General features: G+C 45.2%; 1 pseudogene; it reads left to right on the top strand.

Moving 5' to 3' along the window:
- The window catches only part of LOC140210643 (deoxynucleoside triphosphate triphosphohydrolase SAMHD1-like), a 90,923-nt pseudogene that overhangs the window by 56,184 nt on the left and 18,214 nt on the right, over positions 1 to 16,525 (top strand).

Raw genomic sequence — 16,525 nt, 5'->3', positions numbered from 1 at the left:
AGGTGACAGGCAGGTGAGGAGAAGAGAAGTAATAGGGGATCCAGAAAGGAGACTGGAAAAAGAGAGAAGGGGGAGGGGGAGAAATTACTGGATATTATTGAAATTATTGGTTATGCCAACAGATTGGAGGTTACCAGATAGAACATGAATTGGTGCTCCTCTACATTGAGTGCAGCCTCATTGAGGCAGTAGAAAAGCCCATGAACTGACATGTCAAGATGGGAATTCAAATCAAAATGGATGACCATAGCAAAATCTCAAATGTGCTTGATGAATTGGTTCCCCCAATTAACATCAACTCTCACTGATGTTTTAGGGGCTGAACCAGAATACTGGATACAATAGATGATCTGTCAGACCTGCAGGTAAAGCATCACCTCACATGAAAGGACTGTTTGGGGCCCTGAATAATGGTGAGGGAGGAGTAAGAGCAAGTGCCAAGAGGGAGATAAGTAGGCAGAGATAAGTGGACAAGGAAGTCACATAGAGAGTAATCCCTGTTGAATGTGGGATAGGAAAATGTGCTTAGTGGTAGGATCCCTTTGCAAAAGTTATGGAGAATGCTGTCCTGGATGAAGAGACTCATGGGGTGGTGGGTAAGGTCCAGGGGAACCCTATCCCCACTATGCTGGAGGGAAAATGGGTGCGGGTAGACATGCGGGAAATGAAGGAGATGCATTGATGGTCGATGATGGAAACCCTGTTCCCTGAAGGAGGAGGACATCTCAGCTGTTCCAGACCTGAAAGCCTCACCCTAAGAACAGATACAGAGACGGAGGATCTGAGAAAAGAGAATAGCATGTTTACAAGTGACAGGGTGGGCAGCTTTCGAGTCAAGGTAGCTGTAAGAGTCAATAGCTTTCTGAAAGATAGTCTATCTCCAGAGATGGAGAGAGATCGATAAATGGGAGAGTTGGACTAAGTAAAGACCAGAGAATGATGTGGATGTTGAAGGCAAAGTTGATGAAATTGTGGAGTTCAGCATGGGTGCAGGAAGCAGCACAATGCAGTCATTGACGTAGCAGAGAAAGAAGGGGGAAACATTATGAGTATAGTATTGGAATATGGACAGTGCCATGTTGCTGACCAACAGGCGGGCATTGTTGAGGCCCATGTGGGTCCCCACGGCTACACCTTGGAGGTGGAGAAAATGGACGGAGTTGAAAGAGAAGTTGTTGAGGTTGAAAACCAGTTCTGACAGCCAGAGGAGAATGCTGGTAGAGGAGAAGTGCTTAGCCTGTTGTTAGAAAGAAGTGGAGAGCTGTAAGGCCTTCCCAAGGGGGACAGAAGTGTATAGGTACTGGACATCCACAGTGACAATGAGGAGATCAGGTTTGGAGAATTTAAAGTGTTGAAGTGATTGAGAGCCTAGTGCGCAAGGTATGGATTGGGATCTGTTGTCTTCCAGCTTAGAGATGTTTGGTAAATGGGAAACCTTCAAGAATGAAGTATTGAGAGTGCAGAGTTTGTATGTTCTTATTAGAATAAAAGGCAAGACTAACAGGTTTGGGGAACCTTGGATTTGAGAAATATTGAGGTCCTAGTTAAGAAGAAGAATGAGATGTTTGATTAACTCAGGAGTCTATAGAACTGATGCAAAACTACAGTGATCATATATGGATTACCCAAGAGGTCGTGCTTGCTGTCTTCAGGAAAATTAGGGTGGATAACTACCCAGGGCTTGACAAGGTGTCACCTCGGATCTTGTGGGAGGCTAGTGGAGAGACTGCAGGAGCCCTGACAGTATTTAAAATGTCTTTAGCTGTGAATGTGGTGCCAGAGGGCAAGAGGAAAGCTAATGTTACTGCGTTGTTCCAGAAAGGCTCTAAGAATAAACCAGGAATTTATAGGCTGCTGAGTCAGATACCAATAGTGGGTGAATTATTCTAATGCATTGTAATGGAGAGGATGTGTAAGTATTAGGGATAGTCAGTATGGTTCTTTGTGCGGTAGGCGATGTCTAAACATTCTTATACAATCTTTCGAAGAGGTTTCCAGGAAAGTTGATGAAGAAAAGATCATGAACATTATCTATGTGGACTTTAGCAAGGCGTTTCACAAGGTGCTGTAGGGAGGTTGTTCAACAAGGTTCAGTTGGCATTGAGGATAAGGTAGTAAATGGATTCTGCATTGGCTTGCTGGGAGAAACCAGGGGTGGTGGTAGATATCTCTGACGAGTAGATGGAGCCCTGTGATGAGTGGTGTCCCTCAGGAATCAGTGCTAGGTTTGTAGTTTTTTGTCATCGGTATCAACAATGTGCATGATAATGTGATAAACTGATCATCACATTTTCAGATGACTCCATGGGTAGGGGCATAGTGAACAGTGTAGAAAGCTATCAAGGCTTCCAATATATCTCTGGACTCAGAGAAGACTGTTAAGAGAAGCATGTTCAATCTCCTGGCAGTCAAGACGAGTTAGTAAATTGGATCTTACATGGGCTTCGGAGGTGAATCCTGGGAGTATTTTGTAGATGATTGCCTCTCTAACTGGAGACCTATGAGTAGTGTGACACAGGGATTGGTGCTGGATCCGTTGATGTCTGTCATCTGTATAAATGATCTGGATGATAAGATGGAAAATTAGATCAGCAGCTCTGTGGATGACCTCATAATTGTGCTATAGTTGACAGAAAGGGATCTGTCAAAACTTGCACTAAGATCTGGACAAGCTGGGAAATAGGCTGAAATATGGCAGATGGATTTTAATGCAAATAAGTGTAAGGTGTTGCACTTTGGAAGGATAAATCAAAGTACTATGTATAGATGGGAGGGTGGAAAATAAATAAAACGCATTGAGAGCATCGGCAGGGCTCCCTCCCCCCTATAGGAGTGTTGTATATGAAGGGCCCAAAGAATTGTTGAGGATTCCTACCACCCATCCCACTATCTCTTTGAACCCCTGCTGTCGGAAGGTGGCACAGAGGCATCAGGACTAGGACTACCAGACTGCTAACAGCTTTTTCCCTCAGGCTGTGAGACAAATGAATACCTGCCACCACTGAGATCTCGTCACACCGACAGCAAGCTGTTTACTGTTTATCTGTGCTACACACTACATACTGTACACTTCAATTTATATTATATTTTATTAATTTACTTGTGGTAATATTTTGTTTTATGTGGTGTGTGAGGTATATGATTTGCAGGTGCACCATGGTCTGGAGGAAGATTATCTCATTTGATTGTAAATATATACAGTCAGATGACAATAAACGTTAACTTGAACTTGAGTGGGAGTTGGAGACTTTAATCCTGGTGTGGGTCAATGGGACGAGGTAGAATAACAGTTTGGCACTGGCTAGATGGGCTGAAGTGCCTCCCTCTGTGTGGAGGTGCTCTCTGACTCTGTGACTCCTAGGTAAGTACAGATGAGTAGGTTTCATTAAGGACTTCACCCGCACCCCCATCTCCACTCACTGTTCGCCTCTTTGGTTCCTGTTGCTGATCTTAGGTGAGGTGCTGCATCTCATCCTGGGCGAGTACGGTTTGGTTTTCCCAATGGTGTTGCACTCGGTCTATGTCATGTGGCGGGAATGAGGGAGAGCCTGAGTGGTGGATCCATCTACACTCTCCTGTGTGCTGCTCAGCACTAACTCTGCCATCTCGTCTCCCCAGTGGCCGTACGAAGGTCGTCCTCAGGAGAAAAGATTTCAGGAGAAAAGATTTCTGTATGAAATCGTTGCCAATAAGCGAACTGGGATTGATGTCGATAAGTGGGATTATTTTGCCAGGTATGTAGGCCTCTCTGTAGTATTCATCAACTGCTTATGGATGTTTCATCATCTCTGCCTTTTCTCAGTGTGAGCTTACCAGGCACATGGTTTGGTTAATTTGGACCAGGCTTAATTGTTTCTGCTGGGAGCTTAATGTTTGAAAATCAGAAATGGCCAAGTCGTGGTCAAGTTCAGTCCTGCCGAAGGGTTTCGGCCCGAAGCATCAATTGTACTCTTTCATAGATGTTGCCTGGCCTGCTGAGTTCCATCAGCATTTTGTGTGTGTTGCTCAGGTTTTCAGCATCTGCAGATTTTCTTTTGTTTGAAGTTGTGTGTGTGTGTGTGTGTGTGTGTGTGTGTGTGTGTGTGTGTGTGTCTTCCATTCCCTCTTACACCCACCATTGCTTCTTCAGAAAACTGAACTAATTCAACCTGTTTCCCATTGATCCTCACTGATTTTTGTTGATGCACTATTGCATCCTGACTGGATCACAGTTTGATATGGAAATGCTCTGTCTGAGACTGCATGGAATTGCAGAGAGATGCAGACGCAGCTCTGGCCAACATGAAACCTGGCTTCCTCTCCATGGACTCTGTCTGCAGCTACAGCCCCCACCCCGGAGATTCTCTCGTCTTCTCCTTCCATTGAGTAGGATATGGAAAAGCTTGAGACTGTATCTTCATATTCAGACAGCTTCATTCTACTGTTATTGCAATGTTGAACAGTCCTGTTGAATGATAAAGGTGAATGCTTGCTCTCCCAATCTACCTTGTTGCAGCCCTCACACATCATTTGTTTACCTGCACTTTCTCTGTAACTGTAGCATTATATTTTGCCTTCTGTTATTGCTTTTCCTTTTCTCCTACTTTGACAAAGTTGTCTCTTAGGATAATCTGATTCGATGGCAAGGGAAACAAAGCTTTTCACTGTATCTCGGTACATGTCACAATAAACCAGTTACCAAAGAAATGGCAGAGGCTGCTATTAATGTGTCTTCTTGTCTCTGAAGGGACAGTTACTATCTTGGAATCCGGAACAACTTTGACTATCAACGCATCCTGAAGTGTTCTCGAGTCTGTGAAGTCGACAACATGAAGATCATATGCACTCGAGATAAGGTGATAGATGTTTTGAGAAACAGCAGAGTCCCTTAAGTTTGGTTTGAAAATCCTTGGCTTATCCAGCCTGAACTAAATTTAACTGTTGTATATTGTCAGTCAGAAATATTATCTCAAAGCACCATGGAGAAGTACACACGAAAGATTCTACACATACTGGAAATCCAGAGTAACACAAACGAAGTGCTAGAGGAACTTGGGAGGCCAGGCAGCTTCGATAGAGGGAAATAAAGGACCAATGTTTTGGGCTGAGACCCTACATCAAGACCAGAAAGGAAATGAGAAGAAGCTGTTGGGGGGGTGGGTAAGGGAAAGAGTACAAGCTGGAAGCTGACAGGTGAAGTCAGGTGGGGGAAAGGTAGGTGAGTGGGGACGGGGGAGGGGGATAAAGTGAGTAACTGGGAACTAATGGGTCGAAAAGGTAATAGGCCGAAGAAGATATCTGATAGGAGAGGAGAGTGGAACATGGAGAAAGGGAATGAAGACGAACACCAGAGAGAGGTTTTGAAGACAGAATATAATATTAATGGTAAGACTCTTGGCAGTGCGGAGGATCTGAGAGATCATGGTGTCTGCATCCATAGGACATTCAAAGTTGCTGCGCAAGTTGACAGTGTTGTTGAGAAGGCGTTGTCATATGGCGGTGGCTGGGAACGGATCCAAGTGCAAGACACAGACACTGAAGTACTAGGTACAGGACTAGGATACAGGGCGATGGCAAGTACATGGACAGGAAAACCAGGAACCTGGAACAGGACTGAACAAGAGAGCTAGGAGCCCAGGCTTGGACTCCGAGCCAGAGACTGGACAAGGACCCAATACCTGGGTCTTGCCTCTGGCTCGGACCCCAGAACTAGGCACGGATGAGGCTTGGCAGGCAGGCAGGACGAGGCTGGAATCTTCAGGCTTGAGGCTAGAGGCTAGAGACTTGGCCTGGCTTGGCAAGAGGCTAGAGGCTAGAGACTTGGCTTGGCAAGAGGCTAGAGGCTGGAGTCTTCAGGCTTGAGGCTAGAGGCGAGGCTTGGCAGGAGGCAGGAGTCTTCAGGCTTGAGGCTAGGCAAGAGACAAGGTGAGGCTGGAGGCAGGAGACTTGAGGCAAGGCGAGGCTGGAGGCAGGAGGCAGGAGACTTGACGTGAGGCGAGGCTGGAGGCTGGAGGCTGGAGGCAGGAGACTTGAGGCGATGCGAGGCTGGAGGCTGGAGGCAGGAGACTTGAGGCGAGGCTGGAGGTAGGAGACTTGAGGCTGGAGGCAGGAGACTTGAGGCGAGGCGAGGCTAGAGGCTGGAGGCAGGAGACTTGAGGTGAGATGAGGCTGGAGGCAGGAGACTTGAGGCTGGAGGCAGGAGACTTGAGGCGAGGCGAGGCGAGGCTAGAGGCTGGAGGCAGGAGACTTGAGGTGAGGCTGGAGGCAGGAGGCAGTAGAGGCGAGATGAGGCTGGAGGGAAGAGGCAGTAGACTTGAGGTGAGGCGAGGCTGGAGGCTGGAGGCAGGAGACGAGGCGAGGCGAGGCTGGAGGCTGGAGGCAGGAGACGAGGCGAGGCGTGGCTGGGCTCCTCCTGGGCAGGGCGCGGTTCACCTGGGCAGGGCGCAGTTCACCTGGGCAGGGCGCGGATCTCCACCCGACAGAGACAAGGGACAGGAAGGGACAGAACCAACCCCAGGTAATGGCAAGATGGCCTGGCTTACCTAGGCGGAGGCGAGGGACAGGAAGGGACAGAATGAACCCCAAGTAACGGCAAGACAGCCTGGCTTACCTGGTGGAGGCAAGGGACAGGAAGGGAGCTAGGTACAGGGTGGCTCCAGGACAAGACTGCAGGCGAGACGAGGCGAGAGTTACCGGCAAGATAAGGCAAGGCTTCTGGCAAAGCAAGGCGAGACGAGAACTTCAGGTGAGGCGAGAGTTACCGGCAAGACAAGGCAGGGCTTCAGGCGAGGAAACAGAAGGCAGAGGAAGGGATACAAGAAATAAGGACAAGAACAATCCAGCAGCCACACCCTGGTCTCCGAAGGTATTTATGCAGCCAGCCCCAACGAGCATCAGCTGCCTCAGTTAGAGCTAAACAAGAACAGAAACAGGGTAAACAGGAAAACCTGGAGCAAAGGTCGATGGACCGGACCGTGAACCGGAATACCGTGGGATTGAGTTCAAGATTGATGAGGTAATGTTAGAGCTATATAAGACCTTGGTCAGACCCCACTTGGAGTACTATTTTCAGTTCTGGACTCCTCACTACAGGAAGGATGTGGATACTATAGTGTAGCCCCCCTGGCCACCCTCAGGGTCGCTCAGCTCACTGTCGTCTAGGGAAACAGCCCTCGGCCCCACCAAACTGGGTAATAGTTTGTGTGGATGCTGTGTGATGTACCCACCCTGCCCAAATAACAGACAATACACCAGATAGGTTTGAGTGATCTACAGTTTATAGATACTACTGGAACTATATAATTAATAGAGAATAAAATATAAAAGGAAAATAAAAGGCACCACACTTATCAAAGTTCAATCTCTTCGTGCACAAAAAAGTTGGAGCTCTGGACCCTTCTTCTTCACCCTGCGACCCCTCGGTCCGCCTCGACCGGCTGCCTGGGATCAACAACGGTGGCCGACCAGACGCTCCACACAAGTCCGTCTCCGTCTCCTCGCCGAACGCCCTCCTTGGGGTTCCACCCCGTTAGTGGACATCACAGCACCTGGTCCATTCTCTGTCTCTCTCTCCCACCTTCACCCTCAAAACCCCACACATACAAATCTTCCAAATACACCAAAGTCATAACAACTATCCCAATTGGTTCATTACATCCTCTTATCACACCCTAACCCACAACAAGCTGCTAGCGCAAAGCTTTCTCAGCTTTTAACATAACAACGAAGCATTCCCTATTATAACATAACAAAGAAGCCATTTTAATTAGCCTCCGCAGTAACATAAAAGACGAAACCCCCCTACAGTAGAAAGAGTACAGAGGAGTTTTACAAGAATGTTGCCTGGTTTGGAAGGCATAGCTTATGAGAATAGTTTGAGTGAACTTGACCTTCTCTCCTTGGAGCGACAGAGGACAAGAGGTGACCTGATACAGGTGTATAAGATGATGAGGGGCATTGATCGTGTGGATAGCCAGAGGCTTATTCCCAGGGCTGAAATGGCTAACACGAAGGGGCATAGTTTTAAGGTGCTTGGAAATAAGTTCCGAGAGGATGTCAGCGGTAGCTTTTTCACACAGAGAGTCGTGGGTGCATGGAATGCATTGCCGGCAGTAGTGGTGTAAACGGACACAAGAGGGTCGTTTAAGAAGAGGTACAGCCGAAGTTTCTTACTATTTCTTCTTTCAGTTTGTCCTGACGAAGGGTCTTGGCCCGAAGCGTCAACTGTACCTCTTCCTAGAGATGCTGCCTGGCCTGCTGCATTCACCAGCAACTTTGATGTGTGTTGCTTGAACTTCCAGCATCTGCAGAATTCCTCATGTGAGGGTCTTTTAACAGCCTCTTAGATAGGTACATGGAGCTTAGAAAAAGAGAAGGCTATGCAAGAGGGAAATTCTAGGCAATTTCTAGACCAGGTTGTATGGTCGGCACAATATCGTGGGCCGAAGGGCCTGCAATGTGTTGTTGATTTCTATGTTTCTATGTGGTAACTGGCTTTGCACAGAATTGAACAGTCAAAGAACAGCTGAGATCACAATGGGGGATCAGTGAGAATGGGTCTGACTGAACTATGGTAGAAGAGAAGATTTAAACTTTAGGGTAGCCATAACTAGTATAAGGTTAATGGTTCTATTCCTAGCACCAAGGAGGAACAGAGAGGTCTTTGAATCCACATTCATAACCCTCAAAGTTGCTGCACTAGTTGATAGAATTATTAAGAAGGAATATGGTTTGTTGGTCTTCAGTAGTCGCAGAATTGAGTTCCAGAGCCACGAGGTAATGGTTTTCTCCTGGAATGAAGGAGGATGAGAGATGACTTGATAGAAGTGTAAAAGCTGATAAGAGGCGTAGGTAGAGTGGACAGTCAGAGACGTTTTACCATAGCAGAAATGGATAATACAAGGGGGCATAATTTTAAGGTGATTGGAGTAAAATATAGTTGGGTGTCAGAGGTAGGTTTGGCTAACTAAGAGTGATGGGTGTGTGAACTGTTCTGTCAGGCATTGTGGTAGATGCAGATACGTTATGGATATTTATGGTACTCTTGGATAGGCACATGGATGGAAGGAAAACGGAGGGTTATGTAGGAGGGAAGTGTTGGATTGATTGTGGAGTAGTTTCAATGTTCAGCACTGTGGTGTAATGGTCTATGTTCTCACTCATTCAGAACTTGCTGACCTTTTAGAAATGCATCTGCAGATATAAAAACAATTTAAAGTTAAACATGGAAAATTAAGCAAAATGGGGAGGACGGGCCACAACCAATAGAGGTACAAGAGGTTTAAGAGTGGTGTTGGGACAACGGTCAGTTTACAGAAATGGCTGTTGGATAATTATTTGACATTAAAATCCCTGAATGAATGGGGTATGTGATGGAGCAGAGATATTGGCATCTGTCGGATCTGTGAACGGGCATAAATGTCATCATCATGAGATTGGTGAATAACTTGCGTGTTGATACTCTTCAATGCCTGGGATCTGTTCCTGACACATACAGGGTGAAGTGATCTCTCATTTTCCATCTTGTTCTACAGGTAGCTGACGACTTGTACAACATGTTTTACACACGTAACACCTTGCATCGCAGGGCCTATCAGCACAAAGTGGTCAACATCATTGAGAGCATGTGAGTATTCCTGCAGTGTGGCTGGTACGGTGCTTTCACTCATTTTACACCCTTGCGTCCACCCACTCATCTTCTCCCAGCCCTTGTGCTGGTGAAAGGCACTGGCCTGTGTGAAAGGCACTGTCACCACGTGGGTCAGCCTTTGGCTACTAACTGACAGATAATTTGGTCACGCCCTTTACTAACCAGAACGTGGTGTGTTTGTTGCAGTGTTCACTCGGGTGTTGCTGATGAGTAGTGAATCTGAAGACATGTTTCCTTCACATTCCTCTCCCATAACCCAAGTATGCTGAGACCATTCCCACATCCATTTCTTGTGTTTGCTGTCAACATCATGAGGAGGCTGTGGGACAACAGTACTGACACGATTCTAAACATGTTCATCCATTAGGATCATGGAAGCAATGGTGTTGGCAGATCCACACATCCTGATCAGCAGCTCGGGTGGGAACCAGTATACAATGTCAACAGCCATTAATGACATGAGGCTTACATTAAACTCACAGGTGAGTACTCCTGTCCTTATGTCTGACCAGAATTTACTCTTTAATCCTGAATGTTCACTTCACAGGACAAGGCCATCCAGCCATTGCTACCTATTTGTGAGTGCCCACCAATAAATCCCACTGCCCTGGTCTTTCCCCTGTTGTCCTTCATTCTTTCGCTGTTTATTTGAAGATCAAACTCTGTTTTGCAGGTGTTTCTGGGCAAGCCTTGTCATTACTCTAGCCTGCTGCATTTTGTTATAAAATAGCACCCCGTATTCTATCTGGTCATCTTCAACCTGGCACATGAAAATGGAATTCTCAAACTCCCAGTAACTGCACCCGCTCTGCTCTTTTTCCCCTTTGTTCTTTCCTCTCTTCAGGCTAAAGGCAGCAACTGGTGAAACAGTTTTATACTCAGGAAGGGGAGATGGTCAGCATCATGATGGTGTAGCTGTCATTTTGAAGAAAGACATTGAGAAGTGCTTGCCGGAGTGGAAATCAATCAACAGTAGAATGATGAGAGTCAGGCTGAGAGGGAAGGTAGTGAACATGACTGTGATCCAGTGCTATACTCAGACTAATGATAGTGGTATTGAAGAAAAGGACGGCTTCTATGAACAGCTGCAATTGGAAGTAGAGTTAACACCATGCCATGGAATAATCGTCATCATGGGAGATCTAAACACCAAAGTGGGGAATAACTGGGGCCTGTAATGTGCTGTAGATTTCTATGTTCTATGTTCTATCAACTTGCACTTCACAAGGGACATGGGCACCATGGATATGAAACGATGAATAACAATGGTGAAAGACTGTTAAAATTCTGTGCCATGAACAATCTGGTCAAAGTAGGGACCCTCTTTCCACACCATGAAATCCATAAACTGACATGGTGCTCACCCAGCAGACGCGACAACAACCAGATTGATCAAGGGCCCACTCCAAGATGGCACTGGTGTACATTGGCGACACTCAGCGGGCTGCAGGAAATTGTACTTGTTCTCCTCTTAAACATACTCCTTTTGAACCACTCTTACTGCATCTGCAGAATATAAATTTCCTCTTAACAGCAGACAATGAAATTAGAATTAGAATTAGACTATGCAGACACACGGTCCTCTTTTATTGTCATTTAGTAATGCATGCATTAAGAAATGATACAATATTTCCTCCAGTGTGATATCACAAAACACAGGACAGACTAAGACTGAAAAAACTGACAAAACCACACAATTATAACATATAGTTACAACAGTGCAACAATACCATAACTTGATGAAGAAGTCCATGAGCACAGTAAAAAGTTCAAAGTCTCTCAAATGTTCCACATCTCACGCAGACGGGGGAAGGAAGAAAATCTCTCCCTGTCATGCCCGACCACAATCCGTCTCTGAATCATCCGAAAACTTCGAGCCTCCGATCAGCTCTCCGACACTGAGTACTGAGCGCCATCTCTGTCCAAACGATTTGACCTCAATCTCGGTTGCCAACAGCAGGCAAAGCCAGGGATTTTTAGGCCTTCCCTCCGGAAGATTCCCAACCACGCAGTAAAGACAGCAGCGAACGAGCGTTTCAGAAATTTCTCCGGATGTTCCTCTGTGCTTTCACGTCCGTCTCCATCAAATCAGAATTGTCCACAGCCCTTATTTAACGGATACGATATCATTGATCATCAATGATCTTCAGATCACACGTTCAACAATTGAATACGGACCGGTTCAGCGTGGCGCCTTTAAGGGTCAATGGCATGGCTGAAAGCACAGCAGGAGAGATTGAATTCAAACCAGGCTGAAGTGCAGGAGGGTAAGGCATCCTCTGCCCACCATCTTGTTGGCGAACGTGCAGTCGCTGGAAAATAAGATTGACAATCTCAGGACAAGGCTACTGTCTCAGAGGGAGATAAGGCAGGTCTCAGATGATGTTGCACTGAAACTTGGTTAAATGTAGACACACCTGACACAGTGGTACGACGGGAAGGTTTTACAATTTTCAGAATAGATCTGAGAAGGAAAAAGGCGGCAGTGTAAGCTTTTCAGTCAATTCTCTTAAGCAGATCGACTTTGGGTTATTTCAACTTCTTGTCTCCTGAATGAGGACAATTAATGATTAAATGTAGACCATTCTACATGGAGATCTCCTCCGTGATCCTGACTGCAGTTTACATACCACCAGCGGCTGATTATCAGCAAACATTTGTGAAACTGCATGAAGCTGTCTGTGAACAAGAAACAGACCATCCTGATGCATTGTAAATGATAGTCAGTGACTTTAACCAGGTCTGTTTGAAGGGAGATCTGCCCAATTATCACTTGCATGTGATCTGTTGCACCAGAGGTCCCAACGCACTAGACTACTGCTACACTACAATGCAGAAAGCCCATTGTTTGTTCCGGAGACCACATTTTGGCAAGTGGGATCATTTGGCTGCACTTCCACTACCTGAATACAGATAGAGACTAAAGAGGAAGACTCCAGACATCAAGACAAGTAAGAGGTGGTTTCGGGAGGCAGAGGAATGGCCACAGGATTGCCTTGAGTCAGCGGACTGGGCCGTGTTCAAGAACTCATCTGAGGTGCTGAGTGACTTTGCCAGAGTCATTACAAACTTTATTAAAACAGCAATGGATGAGTGTGTCCCCACAAAATCCTTCAGGGCTTTCGCCAATCAGAAACCCTGGATGAACAATGAAATCTGGAATATTCTGAGAGCCGGATTAAAGGCATTCAAGTTTGGAGATCAAGAATGCTACAAACGATGTAGGTATGATCTCCGGAAAGCTGTCTCTCAGGCGACGTGGAGATTCCAGACTAGACTGGAATCAAGGAGGGATGTTCAACAGCTGTGACAGGGTTTGAATGCCATAACCTCCTACAAAGTTAAATCTTGTGACATAGGGGACAGCAGAACTTCACTTCCTGATAAGCTCAATGCCAAACAGTCATCATTTCATCCAATGAGCCTCTGGAAGATCCTCTGTATTTTCTGGCCAAGAAGGTTCTCCAACCATGCTCTTCTCTTTCAGTGTCATCAAAAGGAATTGGCCACAATCATCATGAGGAAACATTGGAGATGGATTTGGCACAAGATGATAAGAGAGGCCAACTCCATCACCAAAACAGTACTTCATTGGACCCCTGAAGGGTGGAGGAAACACAAGACACCAAAGACAACTTGATGCCACATCACTGAGGCGGAAATGAGGACCCTGAATTACACTTGGCGCACAGTAGAGAACATGGCCATGGACAGACAGAGACTGTGGATCTTCTTTGCTGCCCTAAACACCAGCTGGGTAACAGGCGGTAGCTACAAAATAAAACAAATTATACACAATCAACCTGGTCATAGTATTGGTAAATGTGGTGACTAGGCTTCTGTCAGCTGCTTCAAGAACCGAATGGTTGAAGAACAGTGGCTGTTCCGGAACTTCACTACGTACACATTACTGCACCTTTCGATTACTCCTCCAGGCAGAAGGCAGTGAGACTTCCCTTCAAACAAGTGACGAAAGTAAGAATCCAGAGTAACAGAAGACCATTTGGTCCATCGAACATTCTCTACTATTGAAGACCATGGCAAAAATTCTATCTCTGCAGCATCTCTGTATTCCTTGATTCCCTTACAAAAGTCCACTGTGGGCAATGTACTCAGAGGATGGGTGATGTAATGGTTGGTGTCAGGGTCTGTAGTCTAAAACTATAACATTGAGAGATTTTAAGCAGAAAACTGTACATTACTAATCACTTTTCTAAATTAATGCAAAATCATCCCTTTTGTTTGGAAAAGTACAAACTCCCTGGACGCAGAACTCGGAGTGGACTGTTAACAACAGGACGTCCAGTCTCCTGGCATTCAGGATGAGTTAGTAAATTGGATTTTACATTGGCTTCATAGGTGAACCCTGAGAGTAGTTTGTAGATTGTTGTCTCGCTAACTGGAGGCCTGTGACTAGTGTGGCGTAGGGATCGGTGCTGAGTCCATTGTTGTTTGTCATCTATATGACGGCATTCCGCAGTTCAGCTCATTTAGAGGATGATAAGTAATATTTTGATTTCTGTACTGCTACTCTTGCTGCTATTGAGATTTGTTTTTCCTTTTGTGATGTGTTTGTGCTAGTTCCAGTAGTGTTTACTTGTGGCCTTGCACATGTGTGTCATCTCATTGGTTTAAAAATATATATGTGAAACCTTCATCTGAACCAGGAAAAAGCACATAATAAATTTTTAAATAATTTTAAGAATTATAAAATGAATCTCAATAGCAGTAAGTAATAGCAATGTAGAAATCAAAATAATACTTACCATCCTCTAAATGAGCTGATCTGTGGAATGTCGACAGACTAAGTTTAATTCTGACTCAACATACTCTGACTCTCTCAATGTACTGTTCCCTATCGCAACACTGGCCACCAGCCGTGGTCTAGCCTTGGACAAAACACTCAGCTCTTGCACCAAACAGGTGCCCCTTTTATACCCATCAAAACCCCTTACACTGGTACTTTTACATGCATGTGATACCTGCACCATGAATTCAGCTTCCAGTGAAAGTCATGTTTTCACCATCTTCCACTGTTATGGCTGTACACGTGTACTCCCCTAATTTTCTCAAACTTTGCTGTCAACTGGGTCTCTTGTACTCTCCTAAATAATCTCACTGAAAATTAGCACCATTCTGTCTTTCAAACTTCCGTTTTCTTTTAGTGTATACCAAGTAGGAATCACATTGAACTTTTTCCTATGGTACAGGAACGGGCCAAAGTGACTCAACAGAATAACAGTTTGGCATGTACAGGATAGGCCTGGGTCTGTGTCGTATTGCTCTATAACTGTATAACTCCATTGCTAATCAGTACGAATCACACATTTATCTTCCTAATTCGCTTTAAGTCAACCAGAAAACAAAAGTTTGTTAGATCAGTGCAATTACATGTTGTTACAATGTTTGTCTTTGATCTTGTATTTTGTTTTTACAGACAGTATCTTTGAACAGATTCTGAATTCCTCTGAACCTGAGCTGGAAGAGGCACGGACAATCCTGAAAAACATCATAAACCGCAGATTGTACAAATGTATTTGGCAGACACAGGCTAAAGAAAGGAGAACAATTACACGGGTAATTATTACTTTGGCTGGTAGACTCTTCAAAGAATTCCACCAAATTTATCAGGCAAAATTTTCCCTGAAGGGAACCATGCCTGCTACACCCTATTTTAACATGTGCCTCCAAGAAGCAGAAACCACATCCTTAACAATCAATTCCAACATTTTCCCAACCACTGAGATCAAACTAACTAGCCTGTAATTTACTTCCTTCTGCCTCTTCTCCCCTCTTGAAGAGTGGAGTGACATTTGCAGCTTTCCAGTCCTCCGTAACCATGCCACAGTCCATCGATTCTTGAAAGATCAATACTAATGCCTCTACAATCTGTTCAGCCACCTCCATCAGAACCCTGGAGTGTACACCATCTGGTCTACGTGACTTATCTACCTTCAGACCTTTCAGTTTCTCCAGCACCTTCTCCCTAGTAATGGCAACTTCACACACTTCTGTCCCCAACTCTCTCAAACTTCCTAAATGATGCTCCTGTCTTCCACAGTGAAGACTGATGCAAAATACTTATTCAGTTCATTGGCCATTTCATTGTCCCCCATTTACTACTTCCCCAGCATAATTTTCTAGCAGTCCAATACCTACTATCCCCTCCCTTTTACACTTTATATATCAGAAGAAACTTTTGGTGTCATCTTTCATATTATTGGCAAGCGTAACTTCATATTCTATCTTTTCCTTCTTCATTACTTTTTTAGTTGCCTTCTGTTGGTTTATGAAAGATTCCCAATCCTCTCACTTCCCACTAATTTTTGCTGTATTAGATGCTCTCTCTTTGACTTTTATGTTGGCTTGGACTTCCCTTGTCAGCCAGGGTTGCATCATCCTGCCTTTAGAATACTACTTCCAGCTGAACTAAAGTCAGTGACAATTGTGTCATACGCATCCAGATTTAAAGATGAATCCCTGAATACAGTCCAGTCTACCGATTCAAAGCAGTCCTACAACCGCCCCTGTGTTTCCCTTGTCCATACCTTCTGGGTCCTCACTACTGGTGCTGCAGTCTTCAGTCTCTGCCTGTATTCAGGGGGTAGAAGTACAGCCAGGTGATCAGACTTTCCATAGTGAGGGCATGGAAGAGCACGGAGGGCATTCTTGATGATGGTGTAACAATGGTCCAGTGTGTTGTTTCCTCTGGTACTACAAGTGATTTGCTGATGGTAATTATTTAGTGAGTTAAAATCTCCCAAAATGATGATGAAGACATCAATTTCTGCTGTTTCGTGCATGTTGATCCCATTGCTCAGATCATCCAAAGCCTGTTTGACATTGATTGAGGTGGAAAGTACACTGGTTCCAAAATGATCTCAGAAATTTCCTGCA

The sequence above is a fragment of the Mobula birostris genome, chromosome 2 (assembly GCF_030028105.1).
Source record: "Mobula birostris isolate sMobBir1 chromosome 2, sMobBir1.hap1, whole genome shotgun sequence".
Classification (NCBI taxonomy): domain Eukaryota; kingdom Metazoa; phylum Chordata; class Chondrichthyes; order Myliobatiformes; family Myliobatidae; genus Mobula; species Mobula birostris.
The sequence above is the reverse complement of the archived record's forward strand: the minus strand, read 5'-3'. Positions and strand labels throughout refer to the sequence as shown.